This window comes from Pseudophryne corroboree, chromosome 9 (genome assembly GCF_028390025.1).
Source record: "Pseudophryne corroboree isolate aPseCor3 chromosome 9, aPseCor3.hap2, whole genome shotgun sequence".
Lineage (NCBI taxonomy): Eukaryota > Metazoa > Chordata > Amphibia > Anura > Myobatrachidae > Pseudophryne > Pseudophryne corroboree.
Genome location: NC_086452.1, coordinates 477621862 through 477640583, shown reverse-complemented (window position 1 = coordinate 477640583; position 18722 = coordinate 477621862). Strand labels below are relative to the sequence as shown.

Below are 18722 nucleotides of genomic sequence, written 5' to 3'. Positions count from 1 at the left end.
CCTAGAGACCCTGTCGCTGACAATTTTAAACTACAGCTCCCCAACTTCTGAGACTCTCACCCAGAGTAGAGACACCCTCGCCCTTGGCGACAACCGCACCCTGTGGGGAATCTGCAGATGCGAGGGCGACCACTGTGCGAGCACATGCTGTGGAAATGGACGCGAGTGCAAACCTCCGAACTGAAGCGCTTCGAAAGCCACCACCATTGTTCCTAATAGGCGAATACACAAATGTACCGAGAGTGTGCGTGGCTTGAGTACTAATTGTACCAGATGGCGTATAATCTGTACTTTCTGGTGTAGTAGGTAAATTCTTTGATTTACCGTATTTCGAATCATACCTAGGAATTGAAGTCGTTGAGACGGAATTAGATGCGATTTCTTGAAGTTGACACTGCAACCGTGGTGTACGTTAGCAGCGCAAGTTGGAGGAGCATCTGTTGACACGGAGCTCTTATGAGCAGATCGTCTAAGTACGGAACGATTGTCACTGCCAGGGATCTGAGATGAGCTATCATCGCAAACATCACTTTGGTGAATATCCGTGGCGCCGACGAGAGGCCAAACGGTAGTTGTGGCGTATTGCAAAACGCAAGAACCTCTGATGAGGCGACCAAATCGGAATGTGTAAGTACGCATCCTGGAAATCAAGTGCAATCATGCAATCTTGTGGCTCCAAATCTGCAAATACTGACCGCAGAAATTGCAACTTCAATCTGTAGTAAGTGACTTACTGATTGAGACTGTGACGGAGCCCTCCGGCTTCGGTACCACAAACAGACGGGAATAATAACCCTGACCTTGTTGGTGTACCAGGCCTGGAATTAAAAATTGCTGAATCCAGCAGAGACTGAATGGCAATCTGCCAAAACACCTTCTTGTCGTCCGACAGAGGCAGTCCTGTCTTGAAAAAGCGCAGTGGCGGGAGACAGCTTTCTTTTAACACTAAATTGCGGATACATCCATCAGTGGATGTCTGGAATCCCGGCAAATGTAACGTCTAAAGGCGCGCTCCCACAATTGGAAATTCGAGATGGCCTGGGAGCCCGTCAAGCCACTGGCTTGTTAGTGACTTTGGCGCCCTGGCGTTACAAGGCGTGACTGTTTCTGTACCACAGCCTTGAAAAGACTGAAGTCTAAAGGATTTAAACGCCGGACCAGAGTATTTCCGTCTTGGTACCGGAGGAGGCAATGGCAGGAAACTAGAATTCCCCCCCCACCGCCTTGGCCTGAGAAATGCATTTGTCAAAATTAGGACCAAACAACTTCTGGCCACCGTATTCTTTTGACCTCTGACTCCGCTTGCTAAGACCGCAGCCAGAGTCCTTGTCGTGCTGTAACTAGCGACGATGAAAGGTGAGAAGCGAGCTAACAGGCGGCAGCCGAAGCTGTACATAGATACTCAGCAGCTTCTCAGATTTGATTAACGATAAGTATAACGTGATCGTCATTGTTCCCATACACAGAGCGCCCTAGTGACCCAAATGTATCTTGGGTCTTTATAAGGTTTGACACAGACGAATCCACCAATGGCGGATTCTCCAATGTAGATGTCACTGTGTGGAAACGGGTAAATAGACTTAAATCTGTGAGGTATAGAACGGGTTATTCGCTTATTTCTACTAACATCTTAGTAAGATATCCTAAATAAGAAGCCCATTGGAGATCTCTGTCGTTTAGTAAATAAGACTGATTATATGTTAGAGGCTCCTTAGTCTCTGTAAACTTCAGAGACTGACGCCCTGGTCATTATCAATGTCTGGGCTGTCAAAAACCGCACTGACTGACTGCTGATCTAATGTGCCCTCCTCACCCTTATTTAGCGCCGTGAGGTTTGGCATAGAATTGTCAGACTGCAACATAGCAGAAACGGTTAAATAATAAGACCAATTAAATTAATACCCTGTTACCCAAAGTGAAGTTGGACTTTTGCAACAGCTGAGACTCCTTCGTTAGATTTGGCGGTCTCCTTCGAGACTCGGATCTTGCCGCTCGTGTCGAACGGTGGGCAATTGTAATTGCAACCCAGCCATTACATTTGCGTAACATAGGAACGAAACCGGGTTCCGGAGTGGAAACCTACAAAACATCGAACATGTGGTAGATTCATGTACAGACATTGCAGTAAAACTTCTTTTATTGCAGTAAAACGTCTTTGCTGGTGCCGTACTCATTATGCAGACAGACAACACAATAAACAAAGACAGACACTTGCACGACTCAGTAAAAATGTTACTTAAGGTGTGTAATATACATATATATATATATGGCCGAAGTGCATTCACATGGCCAGCCTATATAAAACCTGAAGCAAAAATTCCCACTAACACCCCTGCGCCTCCGGTGGAGTAGTGTTGTAGGACAGGAACATTCTGGAATTAGAAACAGGAAGCATGGTTAAAATGGCCCCCATGCCATGCTTACACTGATAATCCCAGATCAGGTTACAATACATGCCTGTTAATATAGGCTCAATAGGCTATTATACAGCGATAATCACAGGTCAGGTTATTAATATAACCTATGTGAATATGAATGTGGCAGCCTGTCATGCAGCATATTATAAGTTTATCTTCTCCTTGCAGCAGCGCTGCTTGTGGCTTGCCCCCCCCCCCCTCCCCCTGTGCTCCGTGTGTCGCACGGGGAGCGGGTGCCGGGAAGCTGACCTTGCAGGGAGGGACGCCTGTGAGGAGAGCGGCCGAGTGTTCGGCTGGCTGGAGCGGCGTGTAGCGGCTTCCGGCGGCGCTAGTGAGAGCGCTGTGCTGCGGCGGTTCCTGGCTTTGAAGTCCGTACAGCGCGGACGGAGCGGCTGGGGCGGGCGCTGGTATTAGCGGCGGGTGCGGGCGGCAATAATGAAAACGGACCCCACACAGCGGGGCGGCAGCGCGCGCTGACCGCCCCGTTTCCCTAGCATACCTTGTCTCCTTGTAGGGAGGGCTGCGACGGGGCTTCTATGTGTAAGCTCCGTCCAGCTGTTCAGTTCATGGGTGCGACGGGGCTTCTTGCTGTAAGCTCCGTCCAGCTCTTGTTCATGGCTGCGTCCAGCCTTGCAGCAGTAGTGAACTGCGTGTGGCTGTGAGGGTGCTCTTTGTGAGGACCGACACGCCATGCGCTGCATTCTTGCTGTAAGCTCCGTCCACCTCTGCAGCGGCACTATCCCTGACCCATGTTTTTAGAAGAAACTGGGAAGGGATGTGTCTTAAGTGTAAAAATAAAAATAAAATATTCACTAAGTGTGGGAGCCCCCCACACCAGCCCTGTTGCTCCGACGAGCACAGAAAAAATAAGAATTTACTCACCGGTAATTCTATTTCTCGTAGTCCGTAGTGGATGCTGGGTACTCCGTAAGGACCATGGGGTATAGACGGGCTCCGCAGGAGACTGGGCACTCTTAAAAGAAAGATTAGGTACTATATCTCGTGTGCACTGGCTCCTCCCTCTATGCCCCTCCTCCAGACCTCAGTTAGGGAAACTGTGCCCGGAAGAGCTGACATTACTAGGAAAGGATTTGGAATCCAGGGTAAGACTCATACCAGCCACACCAATCACACTGTACAACTTGTGATAACTATATCCAGTTAACAGTATGAACAATAACTGAGCCTCTCTCAACAGATGGCTCATACAATAACCCTTTAGTTAAGCAATAACTATATACATGTATTGCAGAGAGTCCGCACTTGGGACGGGCTCCCAGCATCCACTACGGACTACGAGAAATAGAATTTCCGGTGAGTAAATTCTTATTTTCTCTGACGTCCTAGTGGATGCTGGGTACTCCGTAAGGACCATGGGGATTATACCAAAGCTCCCAAACGGGCGGGAGAGTGCGGATGACTCTGCAGCACCGAATGAGCAAACTCAAGGTCCTCCTCAGCCAGGGTATCAAACTTGTAGAATTTTGCAAACGTGTTTGAACCCGACCAAGTAGCAGCTCGGCAAAGTTGTAAAGCCGAGACCCCTCGGGCAGCCGCCCAAGAAGAGCCCACCTTCCTCGTGGAATTGGCTTTTACTGATTTAGGATGCGGCAGTCCAGCCGCAGAATGTGCAAGCTGAATGGTGCTACAGATCCAGCGAGCAATAGTCTGCTTTGAAGCAGGAGCACCCAGCTTGTTGGGTGCATGCAGGATAAATAGCGAGTCAGTTTTTCTGACTCTAGCCGTCCTGGAAACAAAGTTTCAGGGCCCGGACTACGTCCAGCAACTTGGAATCCTCCAAGTCCCTAGTAGCCGCAGGTACTACAATAGGTTGGTTCAAATGAAACGATGATACCACCTTAGGGAGAAATTGGGGACGAGTCCTTCATTATGCCCTTTCCATATGGAAGATCAGATATGGGCTTTTACATGACAAAGCCGCCAATTCTGACAGACGCCTAGTCCAAGCTAAGGCCAAAAGCATGACCACTTTCCACGTGATATATTTTAGCTCCACGGTCTTAAGTGGCTCAAACCAGTGGGATTTTAGGAATCCAACACACGTTAAGATCCCAAGGTGCCACTGGAGGCACAAAAGGGGCTGAATATGCAGCACCCCTGTAACAACGTCCGAACTTCAGGCAGTGAAGCCAGTTCTTTTTGAGAGAAAAAGGGATAGGGCCGAAATCTTGGCCTTTATGGATCCTAATTTTAGGCCCATAGTCACTCCTGACTGTAGGAAGTGCAGGAATCGACCCCCCTGGAATTCCTCTGTAGGGCCTTCCCGGCCACACACCAAGCAACCTATTTTCGCCATATACAGTGAAAAAGTCTTGCTGTCATGTCTTTCCTAGCCTTTATCAGCGTAGGAATAACTGCATCCGGAATGCCCTTTTCCGCTAGGATCCGGCGTTCAACCGCCATGCCGTCCAACGCAGCCGCGGTAAGTCTTGGATCAGACAGGGTCCCTGCTGCAACATGTCCTGACTGAGAGGCAGAGGCCATGGGTCCTCTGAGAGCATTTCTTGCAGTTCCGGGTACCGAGTCCTTCTTGGCCAATCCGGAGCAAAGAATATTGTTCACACTCCTCCGTTTATTACAATTCTCAGCCCTTGGGTCTGAGAGGAAGAGGAGGGAATATATAGACCGACTGGCACACCCACGGTGTTACTAGTGCGACCACAGCTATCCCCTGAGAGTCCCTTGACCCAGCGTAAAACCTTTTTTATCTTTTTATTGAGGTGGGACGCCATGTAGTCCACCTGAGGCAGTTTCCATCAATTTGCAAAACTGCGTGAAGACTTCCTGATGAAGTCACCACTTTCCCGGGTGGAGGTCGTGTCCACTCCCGGAATGAACACTGCTGACAGTGCGCTTACTTGATTCTCCGCCCAGCGAAGAATTCTGGTGGCTTCTACCCTCGCCACCCTGCTCCTTGTGCCGCCCTGGCGGTTTACAAGAGCCCCTGCGGTCTGACTGGATCAGAACCGGTTGGTCGCGAAGCAGGAACTCCGCTTGACTTAGGGCGTTGTATATGGCCCTTAGTTCCAGGATATTGATGTGAAGGCAAGTCTGTTGGCTTGACCACAAACCTTGGAATTTTCTTCCCTGTGTAACTGCCCCCCACCCTCGGAGGCTTGCATCCGTGGTCACCAGGACCCAGTCCTGAATGCCGAATCTGCGGCCCTCGAGAAGGTGAGCACTCCGCAGCCACCACAGGAGAGACACCCTGGCCCTGGGGGATAGGGTGATTAACCGATGCATCTGAAGATGTGATCCGGACCACTTGTCCAGTAAGTTCCATTGTCCTTGCATGGAACCAGCCGAAGGGGATGGCCTCGTATGATGCCATCATCCTTCCCAGGAATCGAGTGCAGTGATGCACTGACACCTGTTTTGGTTTTCAATGGATTCCTGACCAGTGTCATGAGCTCCTGAGCTCTCTCTATCGGGAGATAACCCCTTTTCTGGTCTGTGTCTAGGATCATGCCTAGGAGAGGCAGATGAGCTGTAGGAACCAACTGCGACTTTGGAATATATAGAATCCAGTCGTGTTGCCGTTTCACTTCCAGAGAAAGTGATACGCTGTCCAGCAACTGCTCTCTTGATCTCGCTTTTATGAGGAGATCATCCAAGTATGTGATAATAGTGACACCTTGCTTCCGCAGGAGCACCATCATATCCGCCATTACCTTGGTGAAATTGGTAATGACAATCCCGTACCGCAATTCTGAGGTACGCCTGATGAGGTGGATAAATGGGGACACGAAGGTATGCATCCCTTATGTCCCGATTCATTTCAGGCTTGCAATGACCGCTCTTAGCGATTCCATCTTGAACCTGAACCTTTTCAGTTATATGTTCAGGGATTTTAATTCAATATGGGTCTAACCGAACCGTCTGGTTTCGGGATTATAACATGGTCGAATAATAACACCCTCTTGTTGAAGGAGGGGACCCTTGACCACCACCTGTTGAAGATACAATTTACGAATTGCAGTTAACACTGGCTCCCTCTCTTTGGGGGGAAGCCCGCCGGGTCATCGGTGAGGGGGCATCTTCTCACAGTCCAGCTTGTATCCCTGCGATACAATTTCTATTGCCCAGAGATCTAACAGGGAGTGAACCCACTTGTGGCTGAATTTACGAAGGCGTGCCCCCACCGGGCCTAGCTCCGCCTGTGGAGCCCCAGCGACATGCGGTGGATTTTTGTAGAGGCCGGGGAGGACTTCTGTTCCTGGGGACTAGCTGTGTTGTACAGCTTCTTTCCTCTGCCCCCGGCTCTGACAAGAAAGGACGCACCTCAGACTTTCTTGTTTCTTTATTCGAAAAGCTTCATTTAATAATGTCGTACTTTCCTAGGCTGTGCAGGAATATAAGGCAAAATATCAGAATTACCAGCTATAACTGTGGAGACCAGGCTCGAGAACCTTTCTCCACACAATCCTCAGCCTTCCATATGCCTCTTAAGTCGGCATCATCTGTCCAATGTATATTTCTACAGGACACGTCAAGCAGAAATCGACATAGCTTTTGTCTCTAGGACCCAGTATACTCATGTCCCTTTGGGCATGCTTTATAATTATATATCTATCACTTAAGACAGCATCTTAAAATATTTATATGCATACTAGGGTCTCAATCTCTGCTGATAAGGTACCTGTCCACGCTGCCACAGCGCTATAAACCCATGCCGACACAATCGCCGGTCTGGGTAGTATACTAGAATGTGCACGCTATCTGCAGGATCCCTGAGAATAGCTAGTGCAAACAGGACACCCAAGGGGAAGATTCTCAACACATCCTGGCCCTAGTGGGGAAAGGATACAGCCTGAGAATTCTCTTGTGGGAAGCTGCCGTCTCTTGTCTGGAGATTCCCGCTCTTTTTCCTCATGAGAGGAGGGAAATTTACCTCAGCTTTCTTCCCCTTAACATGTGTACTCTCGTGTCAGGGACAGATGAGTCATCAGTGATATGCAAATCATCTTTTATTCCAATAATCATATATTGAATATCTTTTAGCCCTCTTGGCTGTAACTTTGCATTATCGTAGTCGACAGTGGAGTTAAACTCCGTGTCGATACTTTGTTATTTTGGATAGTGAACATAGAGAGACTCTGAAGGACTCTGTGACATAGGGACAGACCAGGGTAGATTTCCTTTCTGTTCCCTAACCTTTTGTGCAATAATTTTACCTCAGCACTTACACATATCCAAACAGGTGTCGGCGTTGTTGACGGAGACACCCTCCCACACACTTATCCGCTCTATCACCTCCTTAGAGGAGCCTTTTACCTCAGACATGTCGACACACGCGTACCGACACACCACACACACAGGGGATGCTCTATTTGAAGACAGTTCCCCCACCAGGCCCTTTGGAGAGACAGAGAGAGAGTATGCCAGCACACACCACAGCGCTATATAATACAGGGATGTACACTATACTGAGTGATTTTTCCCCTATAGCAGCTTATATACACAGTTTTGCGCCTAAATTTATGTGCCCCCCTCTCTTTTTTACCCTTTGTGTACCAGGATACTGCAGGGGAGAGCCTGGGGAGCTTCCTTCCAGCTGGGCTGTGAAGAGAAAATGGCGCCGGTGTGCTGAGGAAGAAGGCCCGGCCCCCTCAGCGGCGGGCTTCTGTCCTTTTATGTACTTTAATGGCGGGGGTTAATGCACATATACAGTTTATCAGACTGCATTATGTGCTATTCGCCAAGTAAGGTAATCTAATTGCTGCCCAGGGCACCCCCCCCCCCCTTCCCCAGCGCCCTGCACCCATCAGTGACCGGAGTGTGTGGTGTGCTAAGGGAGCAATGGCGCACAGCTGCAGTGCTGTGCGCTACCTTAATGAAGACCGGAGTCTTCAGCCGCCGATTTTCAACTTCTCTTCGTTCTTCTGGCTCTGCAAGGGGGACGGCGGCGCGGCTCTGGGACCGGACGATCGAGGTCAGGCCCTGTGTTCGAACCCTCTGGAGCTAATGGTGTCCAGTAGCCTTAGAAGCCATAGCTAGCTGCAAGCAGGTAGGTTCGCTTCTCTCCCCTCAGTCCCACGTAGCAGTGAGTCTGTTGCCAGCAGATCTCACTGAAAATAAAAAACCTAACAAATACTTTCTTTTCTAGGAAGCTCAGGAGAGCCCACTAGGTGCATCCAGCTCTGGCCGGGCACAGATACTAACTGAGGTCTGGAGGAGGGGCATAGAGGGAGGAGCCAGTGCACACCAGATATAGTACCTAATCTTTCTTTTAAGAGTGCCCAGTCTCCTGCGGAGCCCGTCTATACCCCATGGTCCTTACGGAGTACCCAGCATCCACTAGGACGTCAGAGAAAACACTGAGGTACTCAGGGAGTATGGAGGGGAGGAGTGTTACTGAATTTGAATATTCAGTGCCCTGTTCCTTTCGGAAGCCGTCCATATCCCAAGAGTACTCCAGTGACCCCTAGTGGATGAAAAAGAAAATAGGATTTTGGTACTTACCAGGTAAATCCTTTTCTTTGAATCCATAGGGGGCACTGGAGTACTCTTGGGATATGGACGGGCGTAGCCGAACAAAGGCACTGAATATTCAAATTTAGGACTCTCCCCCCCTCCATATCCCCAAGTACCTCAGTGTACTTTGCCAGTGTTTTTTACTGAGCGAACAGGATATAGAGAGGTTGACAATGGAGAATCCCTATAACATAACGGACAACCACAAAGTTGACCCGTAACCTTATTGTCAACTAAACAGTTGACACCTTAACCGATAGAACTTATAATTTGAACCAACCGGTGAAAATGTGTTACCATAAGCTCCTTTGAGCTTAATACCATCCAAGTTAAATCTGTTCACTAAGCTCCCTTGAGCTTAAAACAACCCAGGTAAAACTGCTCTGGGTGGGCGTCCAGTGCCCCCTATGGATTCAAAGAAAAGGATTTACCTGGTAAGTACCAAAATCCTATTTTCTTTATCATCCACTAGGGGTCACTGGAGTACTCTTGGGACGTACCAAAGCTTCCCTCGTGGGCGGGAGAGCTGTTTGATACTTGTAACAGTAGGCAGCCAAAGCTAAATGCTGATGGCGCCACCATTCATAACATGTAAACGTGCACAAACGTGGTGCACTGAAGGCTATGTAGCCGCGTCGTAGACGCTCCACGACCCGCTGGGTCTGACATTCCCACAGAACCTGTGGGATGAACTATTACTGACGTAGGCGAATGTAACTTAGCCTTAAAGTAAGCCTGACTTGTAGTCATTATTATCTGGATAATGTCTGCTGAGAAACTGGCTAACCCCAGTTTGCAGTATCATATATAACAACAACGTACTCATATCACGTACTGTAGACGTTCGGTACATATATAAACGCGTAACGCGTGTACCACAATCAGAATTTTAGAATGTGCTGTCCACACAGGAACCACTATTGGTATATTGATGTGAAGAATACGAAAGCGGATTTCGTCCGAAGATCTGCTTTGTCATGAGAAAACTCAAATACGGTGGCTTGGAATACAAGGCACCCAAATATGAAAACAAACCCCTTGTCGAAGCACCATTGCCGAAGCCAAGGCTAGAAGAAAAATGTTTTCCAAAGTGAGAAACTTAATCCCCATTTGTTGAAAGGGTTCCAAAATATGAAACTGTAAGAAAATCTGAACCCAACCTCAAATCGCCTGGCGCTGTAGGTGGGATAATAGGATTTTGGTACTTACCAGGTAAATCCTTTTCTTTGAATCCATAGGGGGCACTGGAGTACTCTTGGGATATGGACGGGCGTAGCCGAACAAAGGCACTGAATATTCAAATTTAGGACTCTCCCCCCCTCCATATCCCCAAGTACCTCAGTGTACTGTGCCAGTGTTTTTTACTGAGCGAACAGGATATAGAGAGGATTGACAATGGAGAATTCCTATAACATAACAGACAACCACAAAGTTGACCTGTAACCTTATTGTCAACTAAACAGTTGACACCTTAACCGATAGAACTTTATAATTTGAACCAATCGGTGAAAATGTGTTACCATAAGCTCCTTTGAGCTTAACACCACCCAAGTAAAATTTGTTTACTAAGCTCCCTTGAGCTTAAAACAACCCAGGTAAAACTGCTCTGGGTGGGCGTCCAGTGCCCCCTATGGATTCAAAGAAAAGGATTTACCTGGTAAGTACCAAAATCCTATTTTCTTTATCATCCACTAGGCGTCACTGGAGTACTCTTGGGACGTACCAAAGCTTCCCTCGTGGGCGGGAGAGCTGTTTGATACTTGTAACAGTAGGCAGGCCAAAGCTGAATGCTGATGGCGCCACCATTCATAACGTGTAAACGTGCACAAACGTGGTGCACTGAAGGCTATGTAGCCGCGTCATAGACGCTCCACGACCCGCTGGGTCTGACATTCCCACAGAACCTGTGGGATGAACTATTACTGACGTAGGCGATTGTAACTTAGCCTTAAAGTAAGCCTGACTTGTAGTCATTATTATCCAACTGGATAATGTCTGCTGAGAAACTGGCTAACCCCAGTTTGCAGTATTATATAGAACAAACAACGTATTTATATCACGTAATGTAGACGTTCGGAACATATATAAACGCGTAATGCGTGTACCACATTCAGAATTCTAGAATGTGCTGTCCCCACAGGAACCACTATTGGTATATTGATGTGAAGAATACGAAAGCGGATTTCGTCCGAAGATCTGCTTTGTCATGAGAAAACTTAAATACGGTGGCTTGGAATACAAGGCACCCAAATATGAAAACAAAACCCTTGCCGAAGCACCCTTGCCGAAGGCAAGGCTAGAAGAAAAATGTTTTCCAAAGTAAGAAACTTAATTCTCATTTGTTGTAAAGGTTCAAAAAATATGAAACTTAATTCCCCTTTGTTGAAAGGGTTCCAAAATATGAAAACTGTAATAAATCTGAACCCAACCTCAAATCGCCTGGCGCTGTAGGTGGGATAAATAGAGTCTGAACTTTGGTGACACCTTGTAGAAAGATGTTTACAGACGCAAATAGAGGCAAACGTCTTTGAAAATACGTTTACCACACAGATACCTGCACTGTTAGTGCAGATGAACGCAGTTTTCCATCCCATCCCGTTTAACCGAATACGGGTACTTGAAGTATGATGTTGGAAACTTCCGAGGTTTACAACCTATGTAAGCACACGAAATTTTTTAATAATGAGCTGCCTTAAGCGGCTTACTATTTCGTTACATGGTTGGTATAACCGATACTGTAATGCTCTATTTTCTAAGAGGGCGGTTTGAACCCTCACCCCGTCAACCGCAGCTGCGGTACACAGATAATAGGTATACAGATAATAGGTATATAGGTAACTATGGATAAAAGAACGTTCCCTGATGTAACAGGTTGGACGTATTATGAGAGGGCTAAGATCGTGTGCAAGTATTCCTTGAAAATTCGAGAAGCAAACTTCTCCGAAACCCATGAGCTACCACCAGTATGACTGTGACGAACTGTCTTCTGATCCGTTTTGGCAACGGAGAGAGAAGCGGAAAATGGTGGAGCCAGATACACGATGCTGAATGACCCCATGAATGTGAGAGATTTCACCGCCACTGCCCTTGTGAACTGTTTTGTACACCTACTGAGCTTTTGTAATTGTGGCGAGATGCCATCATGTATACTTGAGGACAACCCCCTTCTGTGGACTCACATATGAAACACCTCTGGATTTAATGTCCAGTTTTCAAGATCCAAATCCTGACGGGTGAGATCATCTGTCTAACAGATGTCCACTCACTGATTGATCTCTTGACATTTTCACCTAATGGCGTTCTGAGCCATTGAAGATTTGAGTGACCTGCTGCATTGCCATGCGGCTTCTTGGTTCTCACTGGTTGTTGTGTATACAACTGGCGTTGCTTTGTTTGACTGCTTAAGGCCAGCGTGATCTAGGCATGAAAAAACAAAATTACATGAAACTCACGGTTGTTTCTCTCCACGGAAATCTTTAGTAAAAAGCGAAAGATGTATTCGTTCTGAAGAGAAACCAGAGTCTATGCCTGGTCAGACTGAAAGCGAATCATTTATTGCATTGTAAAATGCACAGAGTTCTAGGACATTTATCGACAGCAATCTGTCGTGTTTTAGAACCTTTGAGTTGATTTTAACTACAAATCCTGACTCTCTGTGACTGTCGTCCAGAGTATAAGCACCCTTGTCCCTCTGTGGAAAACGCGAGTGAATGGTGGCGAACTAAATTGAAAACACATCTTTATTCTTAATAGATGAATACACCAATGTACCGCTAGAGTGCGTGTACTTTTGTTCTTGCTGGTGTAGTAGGTAAAAGTCTTTGACTTACCATATTTATAATCTTACCTAGGAATTGACATCGTTTAGACAGACTTAGATGCGATTGTTTTCGAACTTGATCTGCTACCGCAGTATACTTTAGTAGCGCAAGTTAGAAGAACTTTGTTGATACATAGTTCTTATGTGAGATGAGCTATGATCCCAACATCACTTTGGTAAATACCGGAAGCGATAAGCAACGGTAGAAATGAAATGGGTAATGGTTGTGGCGATTTGCAAACGCTAGAACCTGTGATGAAGAAACCGGACTGGGTAAATACGCATTGTGAATTTCAAATGCAATTATGCAATTTTGTGGCTGCAAAAAGCAAATACTAACTACAGAAAATCCATTTTCTAACTGTAGTAAATGACTTGCTGATTGATACTGCAACGGAGCTGTTTGGTTTTGCTCAAACAGAGGGGAATAAGTAACTCTGACTCTGTTGGCGTACTATTGGCTGGTTTATAAACCAGCAAAGACTAAATGACATATTGCCAAACTGTTCGACAGAATCAGTTTTGTACTTTAAGCTGTAAATAGCTGAGACATATATGAGTTGAAGTCATGAAATCTCGCAAAAGTAACATGTAAAGACGCGCTTCCACAATTATAAAAGAGGTCATCAAACCACTGGCTTGCTGACTGTGACGTCCCTTCGTTACAAAGCGTGACTGTTTGTTATAAAGGGTTAAAATGCCGTTACAAGTATATTATTTTAGGAGCAAACAAGCTCTGGCCTTGTCGCGCTTAACTAGCGACAATGAAAATAACCGGCGTTAGCAGAAGCTTAACAGATATACTCTGCAGCTTCTTTTAACAGTGATCGTCATGGTTTCATACATAGATTCTAGTGACCCAACTGTATCTTGGGTTTTTGTAATGTTTGACAGAAACGCATCTTCCAATGGTGGATCGCGTCCTTTTGGAAACGATTATGTATGGTTGACCAAAACCCCGCACTATTCGGTGTGAGATTTGACATAGAATCGTGCATTAAATTATAAGACCAGTGACATAAACCCTTTGGTATCCAAAGGGAAATTGGCCCTTTGTAAAGACTGTCTTTTGTTAGAGCTGGCAGAGTCATTTCGAGACTCCGATTACCGCTCTTTTAATTTGAAATGCCAATGTTAACATAGGTTTCTTAAAAAAAATAATTAAATATTTTTAGTCTGCACTAGAGCCTTATTCGCTATGTAGACAGACATCATAATCGGCAACAGACACTTGCACGACTTAATGAAGTTATTATATGGCATATATATATATATATATATATATATAAATATGTTATTGCTGAACAGCATATCTTTATGTGAAAAGTAGTTCACATGGCATATGAAACCCGAACCAAATTCCTACTAACACCCCAGCGCCTTCTGGTGGCTTAAAGATGTAGGGCAGGAATGTTCTAGCATTATCCTGAACTAAAAATTCCCACTAACACCCCTGCGCCTCCTTGTGGAGTATAGGTGTATGGCCGGAATGTTCTGGAATTATAACTGGAAACACAGCAATGATTAAAATGGCCGCCATGCCATGTTTTCACATAAAATCACCGTACAGGTTATTTGCTGCAGTTTTAATATATAGGCTTAATAGCCTATTATACAGATTATACAATGATAACACAGGTGTAGGATACAGTAAAAATACATGAATTTAGTTATCCATTACACTGCCTGCAGTTAATGTTATTATCTTGCAGCCTTAACAGAAAATAACAGAAAACGTGGTTAAACGTGGAATAGATTATGCCACTGATAGCCTATTGCCAGCCAAAGCCTCATATATATATTATATATATAAATTGCTTAAACATATAATCACAGTTTATACTGATATCAGACACAGTTCTGGCAGCAAAAATCTTCATTATATATTATATATATAACATGTATAATCACAGTTCTGTGATATTATAGCCCCTGACACTGTATAAAAATCGCTTTGCTGCTTGTGTCTATTTTTAACCCATGCAGCCTTTGCTGCTGCTATGGGCATTACTTCCCCTCCCCCATCCCCATGTTACCTGCAGCGTACGGGTATCGGGTGCAGGGAGAGGAGGAGAACGCTGTATATAGCGCCGGGGAGCCGTCCGGAAGAGCGGGCGGCGGCGGGCCTTCCAACAATAGTACCCAGTTTCTGTGTCCGGCATCAGCATGCGGTGACTGGAAGAGCGGCCGGCGTCCGTGAGTGACGTGCGGCCGCTCGTTAACACACGGGAGACTCTCGGCGGCGCCTCTGTATTGGTGCCGGTCCATCAGCGCAGTGAGAGCGGCCGGCGTCTGAGTGACGTGCGGCCGCTCTTTAGCACACGGTAAAGTCTCGGCAGCGTGCACAGTGAGAGCGGCCGGCGTCTGAGTGACGTGCGGCCGCTCTGTAGGGTAGTTAAGCAGGAACCCTTCAGCGGCGTGCTTAGCGGCGGGTACAGTGAGAGCGGCCGGCGTCTGAGTGACGTGCGGCCGCTCTGTAGGGTAGTTAAGCAGGAACCCTTCAGCGGCGTGCTTAGCGGCGGGTACAGTGAGAGCGGCCGGCGGCTGAGTGACGTGCGGCCGCTCTGTAGGGTAGCTTCAGCGGCGTTACAGTATAACATCACACACAGTAGGGCGGCAGCGTGCGCTGACCGCCCTGACACCCATACCTTGTGCCGTTTTCATCCTGGCTGTGACGAGCTTCTCTCTGCAAGCTCTGTTTTAGCCTCCAGCTTCTCTTGTGACGGGCTCTGTAAGCTCCTTGCAGCTGTAGCTCTTCCAGCTCTTTGTCTCATCCTGGCTGTGCCGGAGCTTCTTTCTGTAAGCTCCGTTCAGCTTGCAGGAGACAGTGGCTGCCTGTGGCTGTGAGGGTGCTCTTTGTGAGGACCGACACGCCATGCGCTCCTCTTATAGCGCCTGTGGCTGTGAGGGTGCTCTTTGTGAGGACCGACACGCCATTCGCTGCCCGTGCAGCGGCACTATCCCGGACCCATGTTTTTCCAGAAACTGGGAAGGGATGTGCTAAGTGTAAAAATAAAAATTAAAAATAAAAATTAAAAAATAAAAATCCAAGTGTGGTTATACCACAAGCCGATGTTCGTGCTGTGAGCACCGAAAAAACACTGGCACAGTACACTGAGGTACTTGGGGATATGGAGGGGGGGAGAGTCCTAAATTTGAATATTCAGTGCCCTTGTTCGGCTACGCCCGTCCATATCCCAAGAGTACTCCAGTCACCCCTAGTGGATGATAAAGAAAAATAGAGTCTGAACTTTGGTGACACCTTGTAGAAAGATGTTGACAGACGCAAATAGAGGCAAACGCTTTGAAAATAAGTTTACCACACAGATACCTGCCCTCTTAGTGCAGATGAACGCAGTTTGCCATCCCATCCCGTTTAACAGAATACGGGTACTTGAAGTATGATGTTGGAAACTTCCGAGGTTTACACCCTATGAAAGCACACGAAATTTTTTTTTTTTTTTTTTTTGGTCATGAGCTGCCTTAAGCGGCTTAGTATTTCGTAACATGGTTGGTATAACCGATACTGTAATGCTCTATTTTTTAAGAGGGCGGTCTGAACCCTCACCCCGTCAACCGCAGCTGCGGTACATAGATAATAGGTACATAGGTAACTATGGGTAAAAGAACGTTCCCTGATGTAACAGGTTGGACGTATTATGAGCGGGCCAAGATCGTGTGCAAGTATTCCTTGAAAATTCGAGAAGCAAACTTCTCTGAAACCCATGAGATACCACCAGTATGACTGTGACGAACTGTCTACTGATCCGTTTTGGCAACGAAGAAAGAAGCGGAAAATGGTGGAGCCAGATACACGATGCTGCATGACCCCATGAATGTGATGTACACATACTGAGCTTTTGTAATTGTGGCGAGATGCCCTCATGTATACTTGAGGGTAACCCCCTTCTGTGGACTCACATATGAAACACCTCTGGATTTAATGTCCAGTTTTTAAGATCCAAACCCTGACGGGTGAGATCGCCTGTCTAACAGATGTCCACTCACGGATTGATCTCTTGACATTTTCACATAATGGCGTTCTGAGCCATTGAAGATTTGAGTTACCTACCGCCTTGCCATGCGGCTTATTGGTTCTCACTGGTTGTTGAGTATGCAACTGCCTTTGCTTTGTTTGACTGCTTAAGGGCAGCATGAGCTAGGCATGAAAAAACAAAATTACATGAAACTCACGGTTGTTCCTCTCCACAGAAATATTTTTTATTTGTTCTGAAGAGAAACCAGAGTCTATCCCTGGTCAGACTGAAAGCGAATCATTTATTGCATTGTAAAATGCACAGAGTTGTAGGACATTTATCTATTGCATTGTAAAATGCACAGAGTTCTAGTACCTTTATCGACAGCAATCTGTCGTGTTTAGAACCTTTGCGTTGATTTCAACTACAAATCCTGACTCTCTGTGACTGTCGTCCAGAGTATACGCACCCCTGTCCCTCTGTGGGAAACGCGAGTGAAGGGTGGCGAACTAAATTGAAAACACATCTTTATTCTTAATAATTGAATACACCAATGTACCGCTAGTCTGCGTGTACTTTTGCTCTTGCTGTTTTAGTAGGTAAAAGTCTTTGATTTACCGTATTTATAATCTTACCTAGGAATTGACATCGTTTAGACAGACTTAGATGTGATTGTTTTCGAACTTAATCTGCTACCGCAGTATACCTTAGTAGCGCAAGATAGAGGAACTTTGTTGATACATAGTTCTTATGTGAGATGAGCTATTATTCCAACATCACTTTGGTAAATACCGGAAGCGATAAGCAACGGTATAAATGAAATGGTTAATGGTTGTGGCGATTTGCCAACGCTAGAACCTATGATGAAGAAACCGGACTGGGTAAATACGCATTGTGAAGATCAAATGCAATTATACAATTTTGTGGCTGCAATAAGCAAAAACTAACAGCAGAAAATCCATTTCCTAACTGTAGTAAATGACTTGCTGATTGATATTGCAACGGAGCTTTTGATTTTGCTCAAACAGAGGGGAATAAGTAACTTTGACTGTGTTGGCGTACTATTGGCTGGTTTATAAACCAGCAAAGACTAAATGACAACCTGCCAAACCGTTCGCCAGAAGCAGTTTTGTACTCTAAGCTGTAAATAGCTGAGACATATATGAGTTGAAGTCATGAAACCTTGCAAATGTAACATGAAAAGACGCACTTCCACAATTGTAAAAGAGGTCATCAAACCACTGGCTTGCTGACTGTAACGTCCTGTCGTTACAAGGCGTGACTGTTTCTTATAAAGGAATAAAAAGCCGTTACAAGTATATTGTATGCGCTAATGGCAGAATATCCTAAAGGGATAAAATGCCGTTACACATATATCAAATTTAGGAGCAAACAAGCTCTGGTCTTGTCGCACTTAACTAGCGACAATGAAAATAACCGGCGTTAGCAGAAGCTTTACAGATATACTCTGCAGCTTCTTTTAACCGTGATCGGCATGGTTTCATACATAGATTCTAGTGACCCAAATGTATCTGTGGTTTTTATAATGTTTGACAGAAACGCATATACCAATGGCGGATCGCGTCCTTTTGGAAACGATTATGTATGGTTGTCCAAAACCCCGCACTATCTGAATGCTGGACTAATGTACCCTTCTCACTTGTAGTTATCGGTGTGAGATTTGACATAGAATCGTGCATTAAATTATAAGACTAGTGAAATAAACACTCTGGTACCCAAAGGAAAATTGTCACTTTGGAAAGACTGTCTTTTGTTAGCGCTGGCGGAGTTATTCTGAGACTCTGATTACCGCTGTTTTAATTTGAATTGCCAATGTTAACATTTTTAGTCTGCACTAGAGCCTTATTTGCTATGTAGACAGACATCATAATAGGCAACAGACAGACACTTGCACGACTTAATAACATTATTATATGGCATATATATCTATATATATATGTTATTGCTGAACAGCATATTTATTAGGAAACTAAAGTGTTCTTTATGTGAAAA

General features: G+C 45.8%; 1 protein-coding gene and 1 non-coding gene across 2 annotated transcripts in view; both read right to left on the bottom strand.

Moving 5' to 3' along the window:
* FANCD2 (FA complementation group D2) overlaps window positions 1-18722 on the bottom strand; it is a 255379-nt gene that overhangs the window by 75594 nt on the left and 161063 nt on the right. The gene's annotated exons all lie outside the window — the stretch shown is intronic.
* Window positions 12317-12436, bottom strand: LOC134959501 (U5 spliceosomal RNA). Its single transcript, XR_010187532.1, has one exon. It is a non-coding gene; the product is annotated as a U5 spliceosomal RNA (small nuclear RNA).